We start from the raw sequence: 835 nt of genomic DNA, 5'->3' as shown, positions 1-835 counted from the left end.
TCCTGGAAGCTTTTAATCTCTCCTTCTATTTTCAATATAGCCTAGCTGGATGTAGTATTCTTGGCTGCATGTTTCTCGTTTAGTGCTCTGACTATATCATGCCAGCCCTTTCTGGCCTGCCAGGTCTCTGTGGATAAGTCTGCTGCCAGTCTAAGATTTCTACCATTGTATGTTACAGACTTCTTGTCCCAGCTACTTTCAGGATTTTCTCTTTGTCACTAAGACTTGTAAATTTTACTATTAGGTGACGGGGTGTGGACCTGTTCTTGTTGATTTTGAGGGGGGTTCTCTGCACCTCCTGGATTTTGATGCTTGTTCCCCTTGCCATATTAGGGAAATTCTCTCCAATAATTCTCTCCAATATACCTTCTGCTCCCCCCTCTCTCTTTCTTCTTCTTCTGGAATCCCAATTATTCTAATGTTGTTTTGTCTTATGGTGTCACTTATCTCTCAAATTCTCCCCTCGTGGTCCAGTAGATGTTTGTCCCTCTTTGCTCATCTTCTTTATTCTCTGTCATTTGGTCTTCTATATCACCAATTCTTTCTTCTGCCTCATTTATCCTAGCAGTGAGAGCCTCCATTTTTTATTGCACCTCATTGATTTTTTTTTTATTTCAACTTGGTTAGATTTTAGTTCTTTTATTTCTCCAGAAAGGGCTTTTATATCTCCCGAGAGGGTTTCTCTAATATCTTCCATACCTTTTTTGAGCCCGGCTAGAACCTTGAGAATTGTCATTCTGAACTCTAGATCTGACATATTACCGATGTCTGTATTGATTAGGTCCCTAGCCTTTGGTACTGCCTCTTGTTCTTTTTTTTGTGGTGAGTTTTTCCA

Source organism: Enhydra lutris, unplaced genomic scaffold, assembly GCF_002288905.1.
Source record: "Enhydra lutris kenyoni isolate GAN:26980312 unplaced genomic scaffold, ASM228890v2 scaffoldscaffold3, whole genome shotgun sequence".
Lineage (NCBI taxonomy): Eukaryota > Metazoa > Chordata > Mammalia > Carnivora > Mustelidae > Enhydra > Enhydra lutris.
Note: the sequence above shows the minus strand (reverse complement) of the source record.